Source organism: Salvia hispanica, chromosome 1, assembly GCF_023119035.1.
Source record: "Salvia hispanica cultivar TCC Black 2014 chromosome 1, UniMelb_Shisp_WGS_1.0, whole genome shotgun sequence".
NCBI lineage: Eukaryota > Viridiplantae > Streptophyta > Magnoliopsida > Lamiales > Lamiaceae > Salvia > Salvia hispanica.
The window spans coordinates 622254-637581 of record NC_062965.1 but is presented as its reverse complement, the minus strand read 5'-3'; the positions used below and the strand labels follow the sequence as shown (position 1 = coordinate 637581).

Genomic DNA, 15328 nt, shown 5'->3' with positions numbered 1-15328 from the left:
CATAAGGCTTACTTTATCTTTAATTAAAAAAATTAATGAATTTCATATCTCCAATGATCTTACTATCATGATCTTGGGTATAATCATCTAATGAAGAATTCAATTTAGAAAGTTGCAAATAAATTTTTAGTTTTATGTAATGCTATACATATATTTTAAAAATATAGTAATTCGATGAAATGCAGAAATTGTCAATTATTATACTATAGTATTTATTATATGTTCTTGGCCCGAAATGATTATGAAGAAACAAATATGGGTATATGGTGACCTATGATACATAGTGAACTCATTAAAAATAATACAAGGCCAACGCTGAGCCTATATTATCACTGATAATTAAATACGAAACAAAATAATATTATGAATTCCTAATAATTAAGAAATTTAACTAGACTATCATAACTTATGGTAATTTGAAAATGAAGCCCAATTGGATGCAGCTTAAAAAACATGTGAAACCCTAATACCTCGTCGTTTCCCCTTCTTCCCTTTCTCCTCTTTTCTCCTCCCGAAATGGAAAATACTAGTCGTGCTGAATATGCGATGAATAAGCTGGGTGTTCCCCAAGAGCTGCGTCAAAAACTGCAGCCAGCATACGAAGCATTTCATTCACTATGAGGGATTGTTGCACGTTACAATTATTCTCGCATGTTCTATGGTATGAGGAGACGCGAGTATGAGGGATGTCGACATCAGTTCAAAAGTATTTTCGATGTGTTAGAGTCAACGCTTGAAATACGGGTCCGGGATCGAGCCCACCTTGATTTCTTACGTCGTTTTATAAACCCCAGCAGTCATGCCGCTATAATATTTGATCCATGATAGATCTTGGGTTTACATACCTACCTTCCCAGTTCTTATCTTATCCGGTTTTATATGTTTTTTCCAGAAGTTTTAATGAAATCTTAGACGGTTTTAGTTATGTTTTTTTCAGAATTTTTAATGAAATCTGAGTTATGATTATTGATTTGATATTATTGCTTTCTCATCAATTTGTCTATGTGATTTCATCGATATTTATGAAAGACAAAAATATGTTAAGAATGCCCTGCATAATTTAATCATTTTTCTTGGTACCTAAATGCCAAGAAGTGTATATATCTTTGTTGAAGTTAACTTATCATTTTTTTAGGAGTAAATTATGTTATATTATTTCTAACTTGAATCTGGTATTTCTTCCATCTTTAAGTCATGTTACTTCTCTTTCTACCATGTATCTTTCGTCTCAATATTCAATTCAAATAATATAACATGAATTTACCTCTTGAATATTCAAGAGGTAATGCCTAATTTCATTAAACTGAATTGAATATTGAGACGAAAGATAGATGGTAGAAAGAGAAGTAACATGACTTAAAGATGAAAGAAATACCAGATTCAAATAAGAAATAATATAACATGAATTTACTCCTAAAAAAACGGTAAGTTAACTTGAACAAAGATATATACACTTCTTGGCATTTAGGTACCAAGAAAAATGATTAAATTATGCAGGGCATTCTTAACATATTTTTGTCTTTCATAAATATCGATGAAATCACATAGACAAATTGATAAGAAAGCAATAATATCAAATCAATAATCATAACTCAGATTTCATTAAAAATTCTGAAAAAAACAAAACTAAAACCGTCTAAGATTTCATTAAAACTTCTGGAAAAAACATATAAAACCGGATAGGGATAACAACTGGGAAGGTAGGTATGTAAACCCTAGATCTATCATGGATCAAATATTATAACAGCATGACTGTTGGGGTTTATAAAACGCCGTAAGAAATCAAGGTGGGCTCGATCCCGGACCCGTATTTAGGCATGGACTCTAACACATCGAAAATACTTTTGAACTGATGTCGACATCCCTCATACTCGCCTCTCCTCGTAGTGAATGAAATGCTTCGTATGCTGGCTGCAGTTTTTGACGCAGCTCTTGGGGAACACCCAGCTTATTCATCGCATATTCAGCACGGCTAGTATTTTCCATTCCGGAAGGAGAAAGGGAAGAAGAAGGGGAAACGGCGGGGTATTAGGGTTTCACATGTTTTATAAGCTGCGTCCAATTGGGCTTCATTTTCAAATTACCATAAATTATGATAGTCTAGTTAAATTTCTTAATTATTAGGAATTCATAATATTATTTTGTTTCGTATTTAATTATCAGTGATAATATAGGCTCAGCGTTGGCCTTGTATTATTTTAATGAGTTCACTATGCATCATAGGTCACCATATACCCATATTTGTTTCTTCATAATCATTTCGGGCCAAGAACATATAATAAATACTATAGTACAATAATTGACAATTTCTGCATCTCATCAAATTACTATGTTTTTAAAATATATGTATAGAATTACATAAAACTAAAAATTTATTTGCAACTTTCTAAATTGAATTCTTCATTAGATGATTATACCCAAAATCATGATAGTAAGATCATTGGAGATATAAAAGTCATTAATTTTTTTAATTAAAGATAAAGTAAGCCTCATGAAATCTGTTACCAGCAAGTGATGTGTAGGAAGAGCCAAGAAAGTGTTCATTCTTGAACCCCTTTTTTGTGTTTAATCCATATCTATAGTGTTTAATAGTAGTTTACCTATGATGGAATCTATAGCAAAATTCATCTTGTGCCTAGATTTTCAAAAGGGAATAAACTGTCGTAGTAGATAGAGGAACGTTATGCTACACAACCGTAAATGCGGGCTTACCCTTCGGAGGTAGTGAGACGCTTTTTTCGAGCAAAACCGGCATTGTTCACCTTCAAAGCATCAAAATTTGTAAATATCAAATGTGCAATGTTGGGACTTAGAATCAGGGTAAATATCATTCTCAAGATAAAAGAATGCATGTTTTTCAATAATAATACTCAATAAATTAACTTTGTTTTCGAATAGGGATCGGTACAGTGTCAGAAAGTCGTGTTGGCAACAGGTAATATGCGGAAAGGCACTCAGCGTTTATTCAAGTATGGTTTCCATGTATATTTCCTGTTGCCAACACGCTTTTTCATCGAAACCGCTCTATTTGGAATCGAAGTCGATAGGTACTATTATGTAATTATCGAAATAGTAAAGACGTATCTGAAAAAGGCAGTATTCAACCCCTTAAGACAATGATAGAGTGTTGGTAGATACTGTATTTAGCAAATCACAAAACTTTCAAAGTGGACCAAATCCTCCAAAATTATTAGACTAACATGTAATAAAAGTTTGTTGAAGCTTCAAAATTTACCAGAATATGCACACGCACATCCATCTCACAAAATCGCGACGCCAAAGTTTCACATCGGTAATGGAAGAAATATCACAAATCTGCAACGGGGCGAGTAAGTGCAGACTCAAGCATGGAAGCAACGCAGAAAATGACACATTACCTCCAAATGGACATTCTTATTGCCCGTTGCAGACTGGATCTTTGAGCGTGCAGCCTTGCCTCTCTCTTTGTTCTGGCTCACTATATATACCGTTGCTCCACTGAGGAACATGAAAAAACACAAGCCACATGAGATATGCATGATATGGCTGTGGAATTGAAGATCTTTGATAGGAATGTCGAACTGTGCAACTAGGCCCTCTGCAGTTGCATAGCCAATGCCAGAATTTGCCCCTGTCACAACACAATTCTTCCCTTCTATTCGTCTGTGAATTAGTTGGTTGATAGTACTAAAACAAACTATATATATATGTAATCTTTTTTTTATATAATTTACAATTATTAACTTTTTAACAATTTAGTTAAATGTGAATGACTATCATCATTTAATCTATTTTTTACTATTGTACGTTATACTGTATTTATTTTTGTTTTATAATTTTTGAGTCAAGATGTGAGTACACAAGAAAATTGATGTAATGACCATCAGTTAGTAAATTTTCAAGTTTGTCAATTTTTTTTGGAATGAAAGGGGCATATTTTTCATACACTTACACAATATTGTTAAAAATGTATATGAAGAATGTGACAAATTCATTTTTTTTAGTTTTGATTTAGCTATAATTATGCAGCTTTATGATAGAATGAATTATTATTTCCTAAATCTGCAGTTATTTAATTTAGAAATTTAATCTTTCCCTAAATAGTTACTACAAAAGAATAAATATGTGGTATACGTGTCTATTTACCATTTATGGTAAAAGTGAAATGTGACTCTTATTGTGCGACGGACCGAAATGTCAAAATGTGACACTTATTGTGGGACGGAGGTAGTATAAACTAATTAATCATTGTAAATTTATTGCAAATATAAAATACTTGAAATGTCTAATTTTGTATATACTTCATAAAAAATGGTTGTAAGAATTGACTTTTATAGGTGGTATGAATGTAACCAATGTTTTACAAATCGGATCGATAAGTGAAGCAGCGAAGCTACTGGTTCACGATTCAATTGGCCGGATCTATCGAACCACTGACTAGGCCGAAATACTGTACTAAAAATTAAAGGAAGTTGACTACGTCTTTGCATCCGATATGTAACCGACCTTTTGGAAATTTAGAAACTTAATCTTTTGACGTATAAAACCAATTTATGTTGCCATGAAGAGCCTAAATATCCCATGATTTCCAAATACTTTAAGACAACTCACACTCTCCAAATTTATCAATGTCCATCACTTCCCTACACCACTCACACATTACGGGTTAATCTTTTCCCATCATCTCCGACCGCTTATGCACAAACTGCAACACAAATTGAAAAAATGCATCAAACAACGCCCCAAATTAAAAATGATCTGCAGTTAGTTTAAGTTAATGCATACATTTATCACAATTTTTTCCAATGAACCACATGCTTCAATAAAACGGCGCACATAGCATTGAAACGGCCAGCCATAAAAAAATATTATAGTCTGTCTCAATCACCAACTCTAGATACTTTATATTTACAAGATCAACCCACAAAAACTCATGACGATCAAGATCCCTCTGCAAATAAAATTCACATATATTAATATTTGATATATGGAGTATATGAGAAGAAAAAATAATTGAAGAAAAATTATTACTCGAGACTTAGAAGAATGAGACTCAAATGTAGTTGAGAGGCGAAATAGTTGGAGTTGCTCTCGTATGCAAGATGGAATTCTGACAAGGAGCTCAGCGAGCATGAGTAGATCAAAACTTTCTTGACAATTGAGTTTGGTAAGCTTCGGAATGTTACTAAGTTGGACGGCACATCCAATTCCCAAATCATAGAGCATCAAAGAAACAAGGTTTGATGCATCACGAATGACAATTAATACTACTCTCCAGGCACATGATAAGGTTACATGCATCAGTTTTGAGTGCCCAATAGTTGAGACATTTTTCAAGTTGATAGATACCCCAATCCTCATGCATTTATAGTTGGAAATCTAAGAAATGGACCTTTATTATGAATCCAACCATGCAAACAAATTATTTCAGCTTTCTCAGCTAGGGCAAATTTGAACCACTTGTCAAAATTGTCACATCATTGAATGGTCCTAGACAAGTCCACCACCAACTCCTTTATTTGAGTACCTTTGTATGAATTCAAGACATGATCGATCATACTTACATAATTTGACTTTTCGTCAATGCCATGTCTATACTTTGGAAAATTGAGATGGCTCACGTACGTATGGAGATGTCGCCAACGAGTTGAAAGTACGCAAGTCGAAGTAGCTTATTTAAGAGTCAGTCGAGAGATTATAGATATGAGAATATCATTCGGTAATTCACTGAGTCTATCTTCGTGCACCATCTGCAATATTTCAAGCATTTTATAATTACTCTATCCAATTTAAAAAGAAAAATAGAAAAAATAAAAACATAAACATCAGTTGATTGAGTAAATCATACTCCTGGTTTCTAATCCGTTTCGTCATAGTTTTAGTGTAGCGAAGAAAAAAACAACCTTTAATCGTATGAATGGAAACCTTTCACAACATGGAAACAATAAACAATCCTAATTAAGGATGAAATACTTATAAAACACAAAAATAATTACCTAATCTAAAAAAGTCCTATATTAGAAACTTATAATTTGAAAAAAAAATAAAGAAGGAATTGGTACAATATTAAATATCGAAGATAAATTTTATAGACTGGTAAATATTTGATGGAGAAATATTTACTCCATTAGTAATTTGCACTTTCATTATTTAAGGAAATTAATCATGATCCTTATAATCTTCTCTATAATTATTCTTCACATATTTATGTTAATTTTCTTTATACAAAAACGTACTCCTACCTAATTTTTTGATGAATGGTTTATTTTAAAAAAAATATGATGATGTTAAAAAGATATTAATAATAAATTATACAAATAGTTATATCTATATACACCTATATTTATATTCCATATTCAGCAGCACCAGACCTAATTCATCAACCGATAGGTCCACAGCCCACCAAGAACATAAGACCACAATCGCAACAAATCTGACTCAACAAGATTGCAAGATTACGTTTAACATACCTCCAATATATCCCCGAATTCTGATTTACTATTTAAAATACGGTATACCGTAGTAACGATATGGTAACGGTATTAAAAATTTATCATAACACAACTTTTGATACGATACGTTATGACATTCTTGGTGTGATATACCGTACCAATCTAAAAACTAATGTAATTCGGGATTCTAATTTAATAAATCAAGATTGACTATTGTTCTAAAATAAATTTTTTTTTCTGAAAAGTATTCGAATCTTCTCTATATATGTAATTTGTGTATGATCTAGGGGTTGATACACATGACTACATTTTATACATTCTTGTAGTCGTGCCTTTTTTTTTTTTTTTTTTTTTTTTTTTTTTTTTTTTTTTTTTTTTTGAAAAATCATGAAATTTGAATAAATTTTGATTCGTTCTGCATTTAAAACTTAATCAGAAAATTCATTAAGTTTAAATTTGTTTGCAATTTGGTAATATTGATTTGATATGGTCATAGTCGAATGATAATATGTAGACATCATTGTGGGTGAATTAAATAAAGTCATCTATTCATACAAAAAATAACATTGTTCAATTAAAAAATATTTGTAATATAGGAGTATTACATATTGACCGATGAACTTTTTTGCCATTAACTAATTGCAATGAAATCCAAATTTTAGGAGATGGAAATATCCTGCACATGTTCTGTCCATCCTACATCTTATTTATGATTTTCATTGTATCTATATTCACGATGTTTATAGTATTGATTTTGGTTTTTAAACGAAACCATTTTTTTTTGCCAAAAAATATACACAAATATTTAATCTTTTGCAGTTTGACCTAATTTTACGAGTAATGATTAAAATTTGATGAGATGACGTTTTGAATGTGATTTGAGCATCGCGTCCGCAAAGCATTAGAGTTGTAGTTGGCACCAGGTCAATTTATTTTGTGATATATGTAATGCATACATTATTTATCAACATATTTTGAGTTCCAGCTTAGGTTTTATTCATTTATTGGTAACGCACAAATGTAACATATTAGATCGTTGAGGCAAAAGTATTGTTTCGATATTAGAGTCTTGATTTAACTTTTTTTTTTTTTTATACGTTTTTTGAATAACTTGAAAAAGATATTGTATATTATAAGTATATTGATTCTAAAATGTATGGTTATTGGATATTCAGAAGGTTGGTTTAATTCATTAACCTTATAAATCTACACACATAATTGAGTGTAAATTAGAATTGAGCTCTTTTGAGGGATAAATCAAAACAATAATGTAGATTGCTTTGAAGTTTCTCTTGCATGTGACCTTCATACTGGAAAAACACGAGCATCTAGCATACCTTAGCTTGGTGAAGGTCATAGATAATAGATTAACAATTTTTGTTAGGATTGACACTTTCAAAATTACATGGTAGTATAAGAATAAAAGGTCATTTTTGATGATATTTGACACTTCTAAGATGCCTGCACGGTGCAGATAGATCAAACATCTCTCTTACTTCATCCTCTCTCGTTCCTCCTACTTTTTTCTCTTTAATTTTTTTCACTCCTAAAAACATGTGCCCAAAAGATTTGCCTCACATGAAATAGGAAGGAGGGAGGATATACAATGCGATTTCAATTTGACGGTGATAAATAGTACTACATGCAAAAAATACTCCATCCGTTCCATATTAGTGGAGTCATTTTGCCATTTTGGTACGTTCCATAGTAGTGAAGTCATTTCCCTTTTAGATAAAAGTTAACACATTTCTTCTCACTTACTTTTTTTTTTTTGATAAATAGCAAATGCTCAAGCGACAAGACGCCAAATGTGAAAACATAAAACAATTTAATAGGACTGAAATTGCGATAAAACTCATATAAAACTTGGGTTATTTACGAAATTAATAGGGCGCAATCTATTAATTAAATGAATACGTAATGTTATTTATAGCTAACTGTTTATTTATGTTCAATCAGTGTCGCATTAGTTGTCAAGAGTTGCGATATCAGAGCCTGAAGATATTTACTGAAGATATATACTGAACAAGCTATACTTTTTTGTTTTAATAAATGTTTAGATTTAAAATTTCTTCTTTGCATAATAAATTCAATTACATTTATTATAAATCGGACATTGATATATAGTTCTACTTTTTACTAAACTTACAATGTTAAACTTAAAAAAGAGTTACTCAATTAATAAATGTATCACTGCCAACAACATATTACTTTAATTAAACTATGATTACTTGTATGGATTACAATATATAAAAAAGAGGAGTTTTGGAGAAATTTACAAGATTGCTATTTAATTTTAAAAATTATAATAAATTAAATATATATAATTTAAAGACCATTAAACGTGTAATTAAATCAAACATGTTTTCCTACAAAATGCTATAAAAGAATCAAGAAAAAGGGCGTACTTGCATTTAGGCAGGACCATGATAAAATAATTCAATTATGCACTTTTATTTGAAATCATCTCAGTATTTGCAGTGGTTATTCATGCCAAGATGAACCTTTCTTCTTTTGAACTTTTTTCTTGACAAGATGAACATATATATTGTGTTATGTGAATGATTTCATATTGAAACATGCTCTGTCTTGAGTTGTCGAATCTCGAATATTTAAATTTTGTCTATTAATATTTATCTTTTAAAATTTCTTCATATAATTAGATTCTTTCAAACTAATTACACGAGAGACAAATATTAATATTTATTTAATAAAATAATAATATAATTCATGTAATTGTAAGAAATAATGTCATTAGATTTGAGCCACGAAATTAAGCTGGACAAATTAAAATCTATTTATCATATCAATATTCAAACTAAGCAAGGTTATAATCAATAGAAAGGCATCAAACAAAGCATGTAAAGGAAGTTATGGAAAACTATTAAAGTGCATAATATTTATATCTATAACTACTAATCCAGCCCTTCCATTTTAGACTCCCCACAACAATCATTCGGAATACCACTTATTCTCTATCTCATACTCGTGCAACTCCCACCATCTAATAGAACTAGAACCCGTGTCATAATGGACGAAGGGAGTGTGTTGAAAATCATGACGTGCACGAGCTAGTGCCACTTGGTCACAAGACACGACAGTCAGTTCCTGTAGAGCTTTAGCATTATTGACGACGTCCAAAGCCAATTTCCGTTGCCAAGAAGAGCCAAAATATCCCGTGATTTCCATATATTTTACTGGCAACTTTGCCCCCAGTTGTTGTTCCAAATATCCTGGTACGGATTTTAGATGTCGACACCTACGACACTCTGCAGCAGCAGGAGGTTGATCCAAGCCCTTCACTTCCCTACACCCCTCACAAATTACATGTTGACCAATAAAGTACACTTCCCTACACTCCTCGCACATTGGAGGATGATCAATGTCCTTCGCTTTCCCACACTCCTCACAATGCATAATGTCACTTGTCTGATGCATAAACTGCAACACAAATTGAAAAAAATGCATCAAACAACGTAACGACTGCCCCAAATTACAATTGATATCCAGTTAGTTTAAGTTAATGCATACCTTTATTACAAGTTTTTCCAATGAACCACATGCTTCAATCAAACGGCGCACATAGTGTTGAAAAGGCTCGTCATATAAAAGATAACCGCTCGTATCAATCACCAACTCTAGATGTTTTATATTTACAAGATCAACCCACAACAACTCATCATGATCAAGATCCATCTGCAAATTAAATTCACATTTATTATTGCTATATATATGGAGTATACAAAAAGAAAAAAGAAATTGAAGAAAAGTTATTACCCGATCCCCAAAATAAGAAAACTCAAATGTAGTTGAGAGGCGTAGTAGCTGTAGTTGGTCGCGTACGCAAGATGGAATTTTGACAAGGAGCTCAGCAAGCGTGAGTAGTTCAGGAGTTTCTTGAAAATTGAGTTTGGTAAGCTTCGGAATGTTACTAAGTTTGACGGCACATCCAGTTGACAAATTATAGAGCGTTAAAGAAATGAGGCTTATTGCGTTGCGAATCACTATGGATTCAACCTTCAAAGCATGAGATAGTTTTACATGCTTCAATTTTGAGTGCCCAACTATTAAGACATTTTTCAAGCTGATAGATGCTTCAATTCTCAAGCATTCAAGAGCAAGGCAATTGGAAACCAAAAGCTCAAAATCTTGATCGGTCATTTTTATTCCATAGCCTAGATACAAATCTTTAAGGCATTTCATACCATATGTAACTGGAAGTCTTAGAATTGGACCCTTTTCGCCATACCGACCACGGAAACATATTTTTTCAGCTTTCTTAGTTAGGGCAAACTCGAACCACCTCTCAAATTTGTCAGAATTGTCACATTGTAGATAGTGCGCATCCACCACCAATTCTTTTATTTGAGTGCCTCTATGTGAATCCAAGACATGATCGATCATACTTAAATAATTTGATTTTGTGTCAATCATATCTCTGAACTTTGGGAAATTGAGATGAGTCACATATGTATGGAGATGTCGCCAACAAGTTGAAAGTATACAAGTCGAAGTAGCTTCTTTCAGAGTCAGTCGAGAGATTATAGATATCAGAATATCGCTAGGTAGTTGGCTGATTCTATCTTCACATGCGCAAGTCCAAGTAGCTTCGTTCAGTTGCAGGCGAGAGATTGATTCGCTGTTACCATCTTCATGCAACATCTGCAATATTTCACATATTATAATTACTCTACATCCAATTAAAAACAAAAGCAGAAGATAAAAAAAAAAAAATCATCTGCAATAATTCACTTATTAATTATTATAGTTACTCTATAATATTTAAAAAAGAATAAGAGAAAAAGAGACGCATAAAAATATTCACTAAAAAACATAAACATCAGTTTGATTGAATAGAACATACCGTTTGCACGCTTGGTCTAGTACGTTTCGACGTAGATTTAGCGTACTCGAAGAAACAAAAATCGGTGAAAAAAACGATGGCTAAAAGGTGCAAATAGTAAGAGAGAGAGCAATTGTTTTTTCAATCGAAATAAAGAAAAATGGTTGTATTAATTGACCTTTTATAGGAATATTACCTTTCTTTCCTTTCACAACATGGGAAAAAAAAACTATCTTTAATTGAATTAAATAGAAAAGGTTCTAAGAACCGTATGAATGGCAACCTTTCACAACATGGAAACAATAAACAATCCTAATTAAGGATGAATTACTTATAAAACAAAAAAAATAATTACCTAATCTAAAAAAAGTCCTATATTAGAAACTTATAATTTAAAGACTGGTAAATATTTGATAGAGAAATATTTACTCCATTAGTAATTTGCACTTTCATTATTTAAGGAAATTAATCATGATCCTTATAATCTTCTCTATAATTATTCTTCACATATTTATGTTAAATTTTTTCATACAAAAACGTACCTAATTTTTTGATGAATGGTTTATTTAAATAAAAATATGATGATGTTAAAAAGATATTAATAATAAATTACTAAAACAAATTTATAAATATCAAAAAAAATAATGGCTGAATATATTTATTTACCAGCATATTTCTATAAATATACAAATAGTTATATTTATATCCCCTATTACTTTCAATTTTATTTCTTTTATTTAACTATAGAATTTTCTTATTCACATTATTCAAATTCGAATAAATCAAATTTAATCTTGCCATATAGTGTCCATGGCCCATTCTTAGCGACTTCCGATTCCATTGAAGCTTTATCGACAGTTCCTTTTGCACTCGATTTACAAGATTGGGAAAAGTGACTTGCAGACACATCTTGTCTTGTTCGTTGGAATGAGTAAGTTGTAGATAAACCATGTCGTCTGATTTGTTGTTGTCGTTGTTGCGAGTGTGCAGTTTTTGAAAACGCTGTGAATCGATGAGATTGCCCCAGGTTTTGCAGACAGCTCGGAATCTCATGAGGGATTGTACGGGCAGACACAACAGAATCTTGGACATCATATCGTTGTTCATTGCAATGTGTTTGATTGTAATGGAAAAGTACTCAAAGAAGAGAATGGTGCTATTGATGAAGTCTTGATGCATATATGATATATAAATAACTAGGGTTTGTTGGCCTAGGATCGGTATATGTTTCCATAATTTGAAATTCATAATTTAGCTGATATTTTTAATAAGGAACTATTAATAATACCATATAGTATGTCAAAAGATTCAAAACAAGGAAAGAGTGAATATATGGAATGAAGAGGATTTTTTCTCAACACAAGAAAAGGAAATTAGAATAAAGAAAATAAAATCACAAAAAGGTAAAAATCCGCGTGTAAGTGAAAAGAAAAGTTCATAATAGGGTTAATTGTATTGTACAATCCGAACTTTGGAGCTATTTGCAAAATATTCTGAATTTTATAAATTACACCAAAAAACAGCTCAAATTTAATTATTATAGTTATAAAAATATTCCAAACTTCATAAAAATAACAATTGGTGAGCAATGTTGCTCGAAAATTTGGAGCAAGCTTGCTTGTTGAGTGGCTTTAGCTCTACTCGGAAACCCAAAAATCGAGCTGACGAGTCCGTGTCGAGTAATCCAACCCCATGTCTATATTATAATTAGTGGTATAAATTGATGAATCTAATTATTATACATAGTAGAAATGAAATGAGATAAATAGTACTCCAAGTGAACATATCAAAATTAGATGTCACCACTGTTCATGAACCGCCGGTTCAAAAAAATATGGAACCTGAACTGGCCCGCCTAGGGTCAGGCGGTTCCGGTTCAGTCACGGTTCCAAGCCGGTTCAAAACCGGCGGTTTCCAGACGGTTCCGGGCCGGTTCCAGGCCGGTTCCGGTTCGGACCGCCGGTTCAATGCCGAAATTTTTTTATTTATTATTTTTTAATTTTATTCCGGTATAGTACTAATTGTAGAGTTGTAGTTGTAGTTGTAGTCTTGTACTATCGAATAAATAAATAAAATGAGAATGACAATTAACAAATGGAGTAGAAGTCGACATTAGAGTTGGAACAATTGGAATTTTATTGAAACAATCGTACAATAATACAAATTTGAACGATATGTGAATGTCGATATTACAAATACAAATGTTGAAAATTGAAATTACAAAAGAATCAAAAGACTTAAATAAAAAAAGTTGAAGTAAAAAACAATAAATTATAAATGTAAATAGATAGTATATATATATATACTCTTAGTCGGCGAAGGAGATGTTTCTAGATAACTAAATTGAGGATACATTTAGCAATTCAACCTTAATTGTTGAGTTTAATTTTAACCATCAACAATCATGGTAGAATTGTCAAAAGTCTCCCGGATTTAGTTTTATAGAGAAGTCTTCTTCACCGATAAGAGTATGTAATTGTATTTGTATAATTTAAAGTTGAAACAAATTGAAAAAAAAAAAGAAATAAAGGAAAAGGACTTGAGCCCAACTTAAAATTTAAGTTGGGTTGCCTACGTATCCTTAATGCCCGATTACATTAAGAAATCAAAGTCCACGTAGTTCTCTTACCTTACTTACCGGCGGTTTGGTAAACGGTTTCTGACAGAAACCGGCGGTTTCTGCACCCTACGCCTGCATGCCTCACTACAAAAAAATGTCAAATTACCGACGGAAACTACCGACGGAAAATGTTCTCTACGAATTACCGACGGAATTTTCCGTCGGTAATTTAATTTCTTTTTTAAAAAAAATACCGACGAGCTCTTTACCGACGGATTAGGATTTCGGGAAAATTTTTCCGTCGGTAAACAGCTCGTCGGTAATTTTTTTTTACCGACGGATTACCGACGGAAAGTAGATTAATTAAAAAAGAAAATAAATTACCGACGGTAAATTCCGTCGGTAATCCTTGCCAAAAATATTCCATTGGTAATTCCGTCGGTAATTCGTAGCGAAAACTTTCCGTCGCTAATTCCGTCGGTAAATTGACTTTTTTTTGTAGTGCCTATACCCTAAACCCTGAAAAGCTACCGGAACCGCCGGTTTCCGGCGAACCGGCAGTTACGGTTCTTGATTTTTCGCGAAGCTGAACCGGCCCGCCTAAACCGCCGACTCCTATCCGGTTCCGAACCGCCACCGCGGTTCCGGTTCACGGTTCCGAACCGCCAGTGACGGTTCTGGGCCGGTTCGGTTTGGTGACGTCTAATCAAAATGTGAAATGAAACTAGTAATAAAATATTTGAGGTATGTTCATATTTGGGTTGGTTTGGGCTAGCTACTAGCCCAAGGCTAATACTTTTTGGGCCGAGTTAGGGCAGCCCAGATCTGTTGGGCCCATTCATTATTGAGTGCTGATATACTATTCACAAACTCTAAATGGAACAAAATGAATTTTGAATTGATGAAAAGTCAAATACTGTTAATTTTATAATACTAACATTTTCTCACTCTATTCCTTTTATGGAGAAAGATGGAGACTTATTTTTCTACTCATTTACTTTGAATTAGGACATTATTTCTATTTCTTAATCCGTTCACCTTATTTCGCAGCAGTTTCAATGAAGAAGGAAAGCAATTTCATCCGAGTAATTAAATACTCGTAAAAGTTGTACTAATAAAGTAAGTGCTAAATAAACATAATCAAAACGTCAAAAAATATGCACTTTAATGTGTTTGATTTGTGTGATTGCTGACTAGTGAGTACCCTACAACAAGACAGAACCACCACTCTTGCACTACAATACTCAATTTGTTTTTCATAATTAGGAATCTCATTTTCTTATGCAACTGAATTTGAAGAAATGTATATAGAAAAAATAGTAGAATATGTAGAGGTGGCAAATCGTGCGTGTCGGGTCGTTATCGTGTCAACACGATAACGACACGAACATGATAACAACAAACACGAACACGACTCGTTAAGAAAACCGCAAACACGAACACGAACACGACCCGCTACCCTCAGACACGAACACGACATGAACCCATTAACGA

The 15328-nt window shown here is 32.5% G+C and overlaps 1 long non-coding RNA gene across 1 annotated transcript; it reads right to left on the bottom strand.

The window, feature by feature from the left end:
* Positions 1-2699: 2699 nt before the first annotated feature.
* Positions 2700-3448, bottom strand: LOC125213932. Its single transcript, XR_007175041.1, has 3 exons — positions 3378-3448; positions 3236-3315; positions 2700-2762 (listed from the first exon to the last, which is right to left on the bottom strand). It is a non-coding gene; the product is annotated as an uncharacterized LOC125213932 (long non-coding RNA).
* Positions 3449-15328: the final 11880 nt, after the last annotated feature.